A 12,912-nucleotide genomic window follows, 5' to 3' on the forward strand; every position below is an offset into this window, starting at 1 on the left:
ACTAATAAATAATAAATAATAATGTATATTTCTGATCAAGTGCGTTTAAAAAACTTTTTTCGAGATTTTTCCTTTGTAAAACTGACCATAATATACATTTCAATTCATTGTAAATAAATATTTGTAGCATCAAATCTGCAGCTAAATTCACTTTTCCAAAAAATAGTTATCATCCTCAACATCCCTTCAACTTGCGGCCTAAACTCGCGCATAGATAGAATTTTGATTATTTTATGTTCTAAGTTAATAAACAACACTTGCTTATCAACTTACAGTTTTAACAAGTGTACAAATATTTTACGTGAATAAATTATTCTAAATTGTATGTTTTTACATGACAGTTTAACTATTTTATTTTAATAATATATAATTATTTTTGTAAATTAATAGTATACATTTAATACCTATGCATTTAAAATACGCATTTTTATATTTGTAATTAATTATTTGTTTCAAAATAATTTTACTTTTTTTGGATCTGAGGAATTGTATTGATTTCACAATTATGTGTGATTTTTTTGTGTGCCTGTATAAACGAGTTGATTTTGAAAAATTGCTTCGATTTTCAACATTAAGGATGGTTTATACGCTAGCCCGATACCTTTTATTATTTTGGTGTAATTCAAAAACGAATAAATGTATTAGTTATCTAACCTAACCGAAGAATCAAGAACAGCGAGTAAATCATTTATAAACAATATAAACAATAGAGGACCTAAATGAGAACCTTGTGGAACTCCCGAACACATACTAAAATAATTGGAAGTGAAAAGAGATAACTTTACTGCTTCGGTGCGGCAAGTAAGATAAGATTCTATCCAACTTAAAAACTTTCCACTGAAACCAAAATTAAATAGTTTTTTTAGAAGTAGTTTGTGATTTACTTTGTCGAAAGCTTTTTGGAAGTCCGTGTAAATGGAATCAATTTGAATATGGTTATTGAAGGAATTTAAAATTTTAGATTGGTAAAGCAAGAGGTTAGTGGAAATTTCCATTTTAGATCTAAAGCCGTGTTGATTAGTGCAAATGTACGGGGAAATAATTTAAGATAATTTTTTTGTGATAATTGCATCAAACATATTAGGAATTATTGACAACTTAGAAATAGGTCTATAATTTGTGACATCGTGTTTGTCACCGGATTTATGTATCGACGTCACAAAAGACTTTTTCCAAATGTTAGGAAAGTAACCAATATCAAATTCAATCAATATTTGATTTTTTTTTATTAAATAAACACTATTTTATGTATGTAAAATGTAATGTACTAATATATAATATCCTATAATATCAATATAAATATAAAAATTAAATTTTATACTGTCATTTTTGGCGTTTTATATTTCATTTTTTGCATTTTAAGTGCATTTTGTATTGCATTTTTTTTACATTTTTTAAGGTTTTTGTGCATTCAATGCACAGACCTGATCATCATAGATATTAAACTTAATAATAAGTATAATATTATTTTTTATTATTTTTTTTTTTTTAAGCTTAAGCCCGACAAGTGGCGGAAACTATGGCCATTAGCTGTTTTTTTTTGTAAGTGGAGAAACGATTGGAACGATTGATTGAATCACGTTTGTATGTGTGGCAAGGATTTGTAGCTAAAAATCCCGGGTGGTCACCCATCCACGGGAGTTAGCAACACTAAGATCAATTTCGATATCAATTGATTTGTTTCCGCAGTTGAATGCACATACCGCGCCACACCAAGCCACTATACTTTAATTTATTATCTGGATTATGTATGCTTAGTATACATAGACAGAAAATTATAGATTTAAATTCAGTTCAAAATATTGTTGACGAAATTTAAAAAAATAAACTTAACTGACAGTTCTTGTTTTAACATTTAATTATTTTTAGTGATATAATGTTTTTTACTTTTTTAAGTACCTAAGTAGTAATTGTATTAATCAAATAATAATGTGCTTTATTTGTATTATATGATATACATTTTATTAGAAATTTAACTACTTACTTTTATTTATTTTATAAATAATTATATAGTTATGATAAATTGATAAATACTATTGTGTGAATACACTCGCAAAGTTGGTGTATTTATTCATTTAAAAAAAAAACAAAAAAAAAACTGTGTCTTAAACAGTTTATTTAAGACGGTTTAAAACTCAAACAATTTGTTTTGTTTAAAACATCATTTTAAACAGAAAAAACAGTTTAAAACAAAAACTACCGTTTAAAAAAAAAAACAATATTCACTCGGATTTTACACTGTTCTAAACAATTAACAAAACGTTTGAGTTATAAACCATTTTAAATATACTGTTCAAACTATTTAAAACAAGTTGTTTAAACCATTGTGTTATATTGTGTAATATTATTTAAAAAATACAGTATCCCCCCTGGATTTTCAAAGATTGACGCCTTTGTTATTGGTATATACAATATACCTACCTGTTTAAGTAATGATAGTCGTAAAGTGCAAATGGAACGGGAAATGTACCTATACAGATTGGCGGTCCTTAATAGTAAGTGTTAGAGAGATATGGCATGTGTGGCATATGAAAAAAAAAAAAAAAAAGAACATACTATAACTGATAAAAATTATTGGAAAAAAATATTTTTTTAACAATCGCATATTGGTTTACTATAGTTCGCAGGAAGCGAACAAATGTAAGTCCTTATTTTAAATTGTTCTAAAAGTTGCTTTTTTATAAGGCGAAAACATTGAAAAAACTATTGACTGTGAAGCAATAAACAAAATGGAGTATTTATTGTCAAAGGCTATATGTACATTCTGGAATATTTATTATATGGACATAATATGGTCTATGACCTTGTCACATGATTATTTGGAAATCGATTATGCACGCAAAAGTTGAGCGTTAATTTTATTCGGACACACAATGACGCGGTATAGTAGACATTAACCGATGTCTTGAGGTCGAGGTCGAGTGTTTTCGACCCAATTACCATTAAAATAATAATCGGCCAGCCAAAGGTCAATCTTTTTGATTACCATATAATTCGCGTGTACAAAGACCAAACGCTTGTGGCGGTGATGTTATCCTGAATGGCTAGTTTTGTATAATATCTTATGTAGCATTAACCCGATTTTATTATCGGCTACTTTAGACATTTTCTAGTAATAAAAAGTCTATGCGTTTTTTATCAGTTGACCTCGTTGTGCCACAAAAACGACGCCCTACTGAGTAACAATAGTATAATATCATATTATAATAGCTCGTTTAATGGTTATTTTTACAACTTGTATTGTTATTTGATATACTCAAAATACTAAAAACGGTTGTATTTCAAACAAATCTTAAAAATAAGGTAATGATTTGAACAGTTTATTAACCCCCCATCCCTGTTTTGGGTATTTAACCCACCCCCACTCCATTGACATTTTTCTCCTAATTATTTATTTATATAAGAAAACTGTAAAAAACTTGGTTTAATTTATACTTAACCCCCCCTCCCCTTTTCATAATCTTTGCTACGCCACTGTACCTACGCCATCGCCATACAATAATATGAATAGGAGTTTTCACTTTATTGCTTAGGTCTTCCTAAAAAGTGATTATACATAGGTAGGTACCAGGACATTTTTATATTGCAGTTGCGCACTGCCATTATAAACTTATGACAATTTTTAGATTAATTGTTGTTAAATTCTGAAATTACTGTTCCTTTTTTTATTATAATACTAGATGAATAACCCGGCGTTGCCCGAAAAAAAAATTTGATTAATTAACTATTAACTCCTTTTAGGTGTAATTCGCTGTGGCTGCTGTGCATATCGAAGCAAAATCATATATTTTAATTTTTAGCCATCTCGTGTGGAGTTACCCGTGAGTCTCGCTTATGGTTATGCGAACAGTATATTATCAGGTAAGCAATCTACCTGCGTTAGATTACAGACACAGCGAAGTTGGTGATAAGGCAAATGAATCAGTTAGGGCATCAGTCTATCAATTTCTTCCATGTTTACCCCTTTTAACCCCTCTGGTGGTTGAATTTTGAAAAATCCTTTCTTAGTGGGTGTTTACATCACTACTGTCTACATTTCATACTCATAGCTTCAGCGGTTCCGGCTAAGCTATGATGAATCACTCAGGACAAGTCATTTTATACATATATTTTATATTAATATTATACATAGAGATAGGTAGGTATTAGGTAATGTATTAGATAGGTATAATAATTATACTATGCATAATAATTTTTATTCACATAAGTAATAAAACAATTATATAGCTTATAGTTTTGAAGAACTATTGCTTAATTTTCTTGTATGAAATCTAATACTTTTGACTTGTGGCTTGTAAGTACCTATTAAACTACCTACCTACCTATAAGAGTCATAAGGTAATAATTTTAACAAGGACAGTAAAAACTAAAAACACGAACATTCATATAAAACGATAACGAAGTTAGTTAAACGTGTCTAAGAAAACTATTATAACAATTAAAATAAAAATAAATAATTTTTAGATAGGTAGGTAGGACGTAGGTACCTACTAACAATTTGTATGAAAAACAGAAAAACATTAGTTTGTAATAGTCTGTATATTATGTAACCTACCTACCTGTAATAGTAATACCACTATAAAATACTTCGTATTTTTAATTTTATCCTTTTACAAAAATAAAAATGAAACCCATAACTCATATTAAGTAATGTAATATAGGTTACTATTCAATTCTAAAATTCTTCTTTATGTGTAGGTACTATTTATAACAGCAGTGGATTTATACGAATTAAGCAATTAGGCGCCGTTTCTATATAGATATGTCTACCCATATCCTATAGTAAAAGCGCAGACAATTTCAAGAACACTAGGTATAATAATTATGACTTATGAGTAGATTGTAGATTATATCCCATAAGCTTTAAAGGCTGTTTTGAATACAAAAAAGAAATAAAGTATCCCAATTACAAATCACAATTTATAACTTCTGAATTCATTGGGCTTGATACAAATGTGTACCAACAATTTAATACAATAGTTTCCTCAAAGTTGTTATTAATGGAAATTAAAAAAAAAAAAGTTGAGCGTTCATCCACATTATTATTTATAAGTGTTTAAAAGTGACAAAATTCTTCAAAATCACGAAAATTTGAAAATAATTTTGAGTTAAAAATTCATAAAAATTCTACTATTTATATCTAAGGTTTGAAAATTTAATACAAGGTTCATCGTAAGTTTTTCTACCGATAACAAAAAAAAAAGTTAGTTCCTAATGGAAAGACAAATTAATTTTCTATGAGTGTTTGAAGTTTAAATTTTTTCGACTTTGGATATTCATTCGTTTCTTCTCAATCGATTTTTAATATTTCGTTATTATTTAAAAACGAATAGGTATTCGTATATACTTACCTATTATTACAGAATTTTCACAAAATATTTATTTAATAATTTTCTATACATGATAAAATTCTTAAAATACTTTAATTCTTATTGAGCTTATTTATAAATTATAAACATTTGAAATTACAGAAATTAAAAAATATTTAAGATTCACAGGCGAGATTTTCAATACAATTTTTTTTACAAAAAAAAATAGTCCATATTTTGAAAATTTAATACAAGGTACGCCATAAGTTGTTGTGCATATTAAAAATATAAAAATATATAGATATTTACAATATTTTTTAATAAGAGTTTAAAATTAGAATTTTAATGACAATAACCGTCATGCATTTTGTTGTTAGGAATTCATAAAAAATGTTATACTTATATTAAGATTTGAAATTTTAATAAAAGATTCCTGCCTAGTTTTTATACCTAAGACAAAAACAAAAAGTATACCGGAAAGTCAAATTATTTTTACTGAGAGTTTATTATAGTATTTTTTCCACATTAAATATTCACCGGAAATTAACGATTTCACATCGAACGATTTTCTTATTTTGTTTTAATTCAAAAATAAATATACCTAATGGTTGTCTATAGATACTTAAAATTTTCACAAAATGTTTGTATTATCATTTTCTATACATGATAAAATTTTCAAAATATTTTAACTTGTTTTGAGCTATTTATAGCCAATTATAAGCAAAAGACATTTAACATTTTTTTTTCTATCAATGTCAATAAAATGTTATAGGTACGTTAAAATTTAACTCAAAAGTTGATATAATAATTGTTGAAAATATTAATATAGGTTGACCGTCTTCGCTCAGAATCGTTTTTCGTACCGAAGTATACAATGATTTTACATCATATATTATTGAATTCAAATTTAACACATCCATAAATCCATTACACTATTACAGTGACCCTTTATATAGTCAACTACTGACGAGCGGTAGGGTATACTTACCCACTTGCCAACCTTTTTATTTTATATTATGCAAGTACCTATATGTACCTATACATATCTTCATACATTTATGAATATCTAATGACTAATAGATATTAATAATTTAACTTAAATGTTATATAAATATCAGGTATGCTGCAAATTGGCCAATCTTTTTTTTGTACTCAAATAAAAAAAAAATGATAAAAATAATATAATAATAATTGCAACCATACCTGATATACATATAATGTACCGTACCAACAGTAGCAAAAATCACATTTAAAAAAAATGATAGTTAGAAAAAAATCTATCAACGGAAACAATTTACCTATAAGACTATATCGCCTATATGGGACTTATAAATACATAATATATATAGATACGAAATATACTTGTATACTTGATACGTGATATCAAGGATACGTGTACGGTGCACCTACGGACTACCTGAAATATGTTAATATGTTATATACTTATATCACTATAAAAAATATTTGGACTTCACAAATGTTTACAATTATGTCTTAATATTATTATTTGTATTAATAATGAATATTATAATAAGCAGGGCTAGGATTTGTATGCAATAAAAAATGGTAAAATATGCATTTTATTTACCAAAATATGCAAAAATATGCATTAAAATTTTTATAAGATAAACACAAAAATATTATTACAAAAAAAGGTATTTATTTGTTGAAATACATCAGTGATTGGCTATTTGTCTAAATATAATATAATTGAGAAAAAATAAATAAAATAATTTAGAAATAAAATTTATAATTCACATTCACTACGTGTTACATGCTACGGCCTACGACCATATATTATTTTAAATTTTCGAAAATGAATGTCAAACTATTCAATCTTTTATCGCAGAACTATTGTACTATATAGGATTGTATTTATAAAAAAAAATTTATGTTTGACAAAAAAAACCAAGTTTTATGAAATATTTTATAAGACATGCATTTTTTGCATTCTTATAATCGAAATATGCAATAATATGAATTTTATCCAAAATATGCAAAAACATGCAAAATAAAAATACCACTATTTATCTCATCATGAGTTGATTCGTGGACATTAATGACAAAATCAATAATCAGAAGTCGCAAAAAAACATGCTGTTGCATAATATAAATCCTAGCCCCGATAATAAGTATCGGAAAAACAACTATCAACGACGAGAGATTTAAAATCATTTGGCTGTCACTTATCAAAAAATTTTTAAGGTAAATAATTGATTAATAACACGTTGAGTGTTAATTTGAGTGCTATTTGACTGCATCTCGCGAAGCCATGTCAAACTTGTCCGGTACTCTTGTATCGACATAGATCGGATTCTGCTAAATAAAATCATTTTTCGTATAATCGTAATTTACTGAGGGTATATAAATATTAAATATGTTATATTAATTTGAGTGATAGTCAGTAAACTAGTAAATAGTTAAATTATACGAAACTACATACATTCGGATACACTACACTAGTACACTATTCTTTATTTATAGGTACATAGATGTGTATTATGATAATTTCTAAGTAATAATAAGTACCTATATAAATACGTTTAAAGAAAAAAGAAAATACGAACGATATATTTATATTTTAGAAATAAACTATCAACAATACATTGCAGGTAAATAACTACACAGTATATTATTATACAGAGTGTATCGTACGTGGAGTTTTTAACGATTATAGATCGATGACATGGAATTTCGTTGAAACGAAAAAAGACGTGTTTTTTTTATTTTTAACAGGCAATTTTTTTATAACAAAATGCCTAAACACGTAGGTGTACCAATAGCAAAATTAACTTTATTTTTTCAAATGGTAGCTACTATATTTTTAATGGATTTTGGTAAAGCTTTATTTTCTGAAAATTTTGATAGTCAAATCATAGGCTAAAAAATAATAAGTAAGTATATTAGTCTTTGAAAAATATTTTCCATCACTTTATTTGATGAATTAAAGTTTTTTTCCTAAATATTGTTTTTCACACTATGTTAAATAATTTTTCTTCTATAAGTCTTGAGAAGAAATGAAGAATGTGAAATAATCATTTTTGTGGTTCACGAACAAGGCGAGAATTTTAAATTTGTGGTGTTTTAAATATTTTTCCTATGAGAAAAAGTGCCTATCCCACCTCTGGTGATAAAATATAGGTATATCAACTAAAAATATGAATAAAATTCTTATTGAAATATTACGTACCTTCAACAAATGACCGACATCAGCTGATTGTTCGTATAATATATTTCGTGAAAACAGCAAGGCGTTTACTTGCCGATGGCACATGACCGACTGTGGATTGTGCTCGCTTACTGTAATCTAATGTCTTGGCGAGCGTTTTGTCGAAACGTTCCGAGCTGCGAGTCGTCAAGACAACCCAAACACACGAACTCGGAACGAAACACGATACCTACATTATTATTATTATTGTGTGCGGTATCCGTTTAAAATCACCATCGACGTTTGGCAAGTGCTTATATGTATACATCTACCTACCTATACAGTTTCAAAATACGCGATGTCGCGATTATATAGCGCCTGCATTATTAAGACGCATAATATTGTAATTATATTACCTATACTGTATTGTTGCCCGATGTAGGGTTTAGTTTTGATGACTGAACAACAACCATAACTGATATAGCAAGGCCGTAACTAAAAACAAATTTTGTGAGATTTTAAAAAATATTTTATTTTAAATATAAAATTATTCTTGTTACGATATTATATAAATACAACTGCTAAAATGTTTCTTCTTTTTAACAAATTTCGATGGGGTCCGAACGTCAGGTAAACCCCTTACCCCTAACTGGCTTGTTGAATAGTAGAACATGTCTTAAAATTCCAGTGTTTTAATTAACTACTCGTAAATTATGTAGTACCTAATTTTTTAACATGCAGCGTGTTACCTACAGATGTGTTACTGTAAAGTTGAAAAATACCTATTCGAATTCTGGTTACAATAGTCAAATGGTTAGGTTAATGAACCGGCAGAAGATATCTAAACTGAGGTAGGTACACTAAAACTCAGATACACAATATGCAGATATAACACCGAACCTATATTGTATTTGTTCATTTTTTCCCGGGCGAAGTCAGATTGTAAGCTTCTTATTTATACAGCTATAGTGTATTTATATGATAATTGATAATAGGCTGATAGATCGTTTAAACTCAGGTTCGTTTTTCGTATCAACTGATTTATCATTGAATTAAAATTCAACACTTCACACTACAGTTTCAGACCCCCCCCCCCCCCCTTGGGCCATACTATATATGATATTTTTTTTATTTACAATTTAAAATGTATGATAATTGATAGTACTAATAGGTAGTATGAAAAACGTTTAGTAAATTTGTGATACTTCCACATTAAGATAACAAAATTTATAATAATTGATAATATACAAATACATAGTATGAAAAATGTTTCGTAACGGTTAGATAATTTTAAACTATTTAAGCAAAAGACCCCGAAGAATACTTTAAAATAACTCTATTTATTCCATTCCTCGATTCATTTAGAATTTTAAATATCCATTTTATTAATCATGAAAATATTATAATTGGATTTCATATGTTAATCAGTAGTACAACATTTAATGAAGAAAAATTAAAATAACTCATTGAATTTTATTCTACTGAAGTTGATAATTTCGATCGAGAAAAATCAGCAGAAGTGATTTTATGAAATCGCTATTTGGACGACAATAATATAGGTAGCACAAAAAAGTACTATTGAAATAATCAATCTGTGTCATCCTGATTTATTTCCAGATGTTTTAAATTATTACAAATATTAATTATGCTATTAATCAGTATTCAGTATTCAAGCTAAGAGATCAGTTTCCACTCTGAAATGGGTAAAATTATTTAAGAAACTCAACACCAGAATCAAGACTTAATGCCTAATGGACTAGATTCCTTAATATTCATAATTTTGATATCAGTATATGATCTGAAGAAATTATAAATACATTAGTTAAATCGAAACGTCGTATAGATTATATTATGAATTATTAAATTTTTTTTTTTTTGTAATTATATACAAAAATATTAATATAAGTACTTATAATCTACATATGTATTTTCTGCTGCATTAATTCTAAAATATTATTACTAAACATTAATTTATATTTTCATGAAAAATGTTTTGTATGTATAATAATGTATATGTACTATAGGTACAAGATTTTTTTCTTTAGTTAAATTGTCTATATTCTAACAAGTATGGACCCGCCTTGAAAAAATTCCGGTTGCGCCAATGAGAATCGATGATGATTTACACTCAACTCATACTGTAGGTACCTAGGGCAATTTCCTACTTTCCCCTTTTTTTTAATTTTCGGAGGTAGGTAACGAAATCGCAGCGATAAAAAATGAATGGTATAATTTATAAACGTAAATGGTAAATTATTGAAAAAACCGTCCGAACAGATCGATTATTTAACACTCGACAACCGCAACGAACTTTTCTCGACATCTCTCGAAAGGTAGAACCGGATTGCGTACGATTTACCTTTTTGAGAACATGATTGCAAATAATAGGTAGCTTATAAACGTCGCTTAATTTCCGATACAATTTTCAAATCTACAAAATATTATTTTTTATTTGTGACTAATATTTTGGTTTCTGTTGGTCTCGTGTGAGTTGGCAACTTCAATTTTTGTACATTTATACCAATATTAAAACCAGACAGTACTGTTAGAATTTGTCGTGTTTTTAAAATAATAATAATTTCGGTATATGAAAGGACTGAATATCCTTTTTCCAAAAATGAAACATTAATATGCAAATATTGTTGATTCAAAATATTTTTTAAAAATTGATTTAACAAATGTTATATTGGTGATAAAATAAAATAATAATAAATATGCACCCAAAACTTCATCGGATGTTAAAAGAAGGTACCTACCCGCCTCCGAAAAAAACCGTCAAGCCACCTCCTTTTTTAGTTGTGTAGGATTGAAGCCCCCCCCCCCTGACATTTTAATGGATTTTCGCCTATGCGTATATTCCAAGATGATATTATTGTTGTTGGTTCTTTACTATCATAGAGCATAATGCTTGATTAAGCAAATAACACAATTTAGATACTATGTATTAAAAATACAATGCGTAAAATGAGTAAATTTTTGCAAATACCTACCTATCATGAGGAAGATGAAGATCGTCCAATGCATGTACCAGCACTTCATAGATTACATGTGAGTCACAGAAGACAAGAAACTGTTCCTAAATGACAACAAAAAAATTCAAAGACTAAACCACATCCATTTACTAGCAGTCAGTACGTTACAAATTAAGTAAGCGAGAACTCCACTGATCTAGATTGCTTTCAAATGTATTTCCCACAATTTATTGTTGAACTTATAAAAAAAGAAACCAATATATACGCATTTTCAGTAATTCGTTCCCTAAAAAACGTAACGTTATAAAAAAAATGCCGTTTAACTATTTCCGAAGTGTACACATTTTTTTCAATAATTATACATCTGAGTCTGTAGTATACTAATAGACTGGCATTTTATATACCTTATGTAGAGGGCGCTCTTCATGTGTGACTGCACGATAATAATTATTATTGTAATGAATATCAATGCAGGTACATGGTACTTATGTGGTTTAAAATTTTGTCATTTATTTTCACGGACTATATTACAAAATATTATTATATTAAATTAGTTACAGTCCCACGAAAGCCCTATAGGAAAAAAAGATAAATGACAATAGTACGGTATTATTGTATAATTGTACCACGGACTAAGATATTATATCTTAGTCCGTGAATTGTAGATTGAAGTATTGTACTCAACAGATAATGACAACACTGATGTGATTATACTGTACATCACTGTTGTATGTTTGACCGGCAGAACTACCACACCTACTCTACTATAACCTAGGGCCTAAGCCAGTCTATTGGTATAAGGTCTATGATTATATATTTATATGTTAATCCGTGACCACGATTTAAGATAATATCTTAAATCGTGCACATGAAATCGTGTTATAAAAACAATTTTTATGGGTTTCCGTTACAAGAAGAATAATGGTTTAAGTTAGGGAAATTATTTAATCCCAATATTATGAATTCATGTACAAAATCATGATACAATAAACTATAATAATGTACAAAATATAATTTATAAGATTTTAGTTCATAAAAATAAAGTGACACACTGACACAACATTTCTGTAGAGATTTCACAGACAAATTGTATGACATTGCAAATTATATTTTAACTATCAAATACCTCCCTCCGCCCACATATTATGGATAGATTTAAATATGAGTAGGGTTATTAGAAAAAAAACATTAAAGGTAAACTACTATAGTTGATAAAAAAAATAATAATCAATTACCTATTGATATACAATAGCTAATTATAAAAAAAATACAATATTATTATGTATACTGTATCCAACACTTTTAATAGAATACTCATCTTAATTAGAATTATTTTTATAGCTACAAGTTGCAGATTGGCAACATACAAATAACGATAAAACATACTTGTAATCATAGGCGCAACTATGATAAAATTCTGTGGGGGCTACCAGCTACAACTAACAAAACTATTTATTTAAAATAACCCATAGGGGGCTTGTAT

The 12,912-nt window shown here is 27.8% G+C and overlaps 1 protein-coding gene across 1 annotated transcript in view; it reads right to left on the reverse strand.

The window, feature by feature from the left end:
* LOC132934999 (uncharacterized) overlaps positions 1-8,581 on the reverse strand; it is a 33,819-nt gene extending 25,238 nt beyond the window's left edge. The window contains 1 exon segment of the mRNA XM_061001432.1: positions 8,500-8,581. The gene's annotated coding sequence lies outside the window, so the exon portion shown is untranslated.
* Between the last annotated feature and the right edge of the window lie 4,331 nt (positions 8,582-12,912).

Source organism: Metopolophium dirhodum, chromosome 1 (assembly GCF_019925205.1).
Source record: "Metopolophium dirhodum isolate CAU chromosome 1, ASM1992520v1, whole genome shotgun sequence".
Lineage (NCBI taxonomy): Eukaryota > Metazoa > Arthropoda > Insecta > Hemiptera > Aphididae > Metopolophium > Metopolophium dirhodum.